This window comes from Atta colombica, unplaced genomic scaffold, assembly GCF_001594045.1.
Source record: "Atta colombica isolate Treedump-2 unplaced genomic scaffold, Acol1.0 scaffold12, whole genome shotgun sequence".
NCBI lineage: Eukaryota > Metazoa > Arthropoda > Insecta > Hymenoptera > Formicidae > Atta > Atta colombica.
The window spans coordinates 1,727,457-1,729,364 of record NW_017259206.1 but is presented as its reverse complement, the minus strand read 5'-3'; positions in this window follow the sequence as shown (position 1 = coordinate 1,729,364).

The following is a 1,908-nucleotide window of genomic DNA, read 5'->3' as shown; positions in this document are numbered from 1 at the left end:
TATATATATATATATTGGTAATATTTTTCTTAAAATTATAACATAATAGTCAAATTTGGACAATGAATTCGTGTTCAACAGATAAAAATATACATCAAGAATAACTATTCATATTTATATTGAAAATGACGTTAAATAATGTAATTTTGTTATGTATTTTCGATTTTTATCAGTTTTCCATAAATATTTCAATTTTTCCTATTAAATATTGACGACTGTCAATAAAATGGTTATTCATTATTTCGGTTGTTCATTATTTTGTAAATATACTTTTAGACAATGTAAAAAAAATGACAATGAAAGTTTCATCAAAATCAGTGTATATTATATTAATATTGATTAATGTTTCTTGTAAAGAAATTATAACATATGAACTAGTTGTTGGATAAATATGTAAATAAACAGTATTACATAAAATATATTATCAGATATATTTTTACAAACACAATCCTGGCGAAATGATATTTAGATGCGGATACCCATCTCGTGCGCGAAAGCTAAATTTATATTTAAGTATAAAAACACATATATCTTGAAGAACTGTTATTGCTGTGAGATGTAATTACAGTCCTTAAAATTTGGAAAGATATTTTGAGAAAACTTATTTGATGTTCTTGAGTCTCTACCATTTTTCTTAAAAATTGTTGCGCGAGCAGCCATTCTTTGTATTTTTCAAACATAGCGCTCCTTTAAATGCGCGTTCAATATTCGTAATGAAGAACTGCATCTACTTCACAGTCTTCATTCATCGCGAATGCCTTTGTCTATCCTTTGTCTTTCTTCGCTGAATTCGCGTACATATAGATTTCCTTTCTTCAGATTCTTGCGAATTTGCTCACTTCTTCTTTTCATTTTATTTATCTATTCAGCCATCTTGCTACGACATCGATTTCCCTTGAGACCTTGTAGCCTCTACGATAATGAAACTAATACCAATTAAACATACCGACGACCATTAATTAATGGTTTCTGTATCATTCGAGTACGGCTGTTGTGCTGTTTGTAATATTGCGTTTGTAATATTATGTCGAGTGCGAGTTGGGTGGCTACTAATTTTAATGCGACGCGGCCACTCTCAAGCGATGGGGATTATGTTTTCTCGCGTAATGTTTACATAATTTCCTTTCTCGTATTTTGTTCGCCTAATAAATTTCCCGTGCATGACTTATTAAACCCATGAGCGAATTAATTTCTCGGGTGCCTGGCTGTAATTGAAAAAACAAAACGGCTAGCAGCTTGGAATGCTTATCAATAAATATACCTGAGGCTTTGCATGTAATATAATCATTTGGTAATTGCATATAAACATGATATTATATAAATGTATCATGTGAGATTATGTGACATGGTATCATTTCAACTGTTTCAGATACATATATATTTTAAAACGCTTGGTTACACGAATACTTGATAAATATTGAAAACATTTGCATAATAATTTTAAAACTTTAATTGAACGCAAAATCTTTAAAGAACATATTTAATCATCTATCTTTGTGCCCAGCTTAATGCCAAGATCTTCTGGATGTCGGGAATCTAAATGAGAGGTATGAAATTACAAAAATCTGGATCGGTCCTTCCGGTACGACCTGGTATTTAACGCGATAGAACGGGGTATTCTAATTAAACGGTACACGTCTGACCTACGAATGGAATGCCAAGACCGGCATCGATTACCCAACCAATTTGCGATGAGACTCGCCGTCTCTCTGTCTCCCTTCGAGTCAGTTTCCGTGAATCTCTACGAGAAAATGCCACGAATGCAGCTGTGTCTTACACTTAAGATCAAAGAATGCGACGACGATGAAGTCGAAAGACCGATGCGGGAGTGGTTAAACAACAGGAAGAATAAGCTTTACGCGCGATTACTCTCTATTAATATTATAATTAGGAATAAATAAGAAAAGA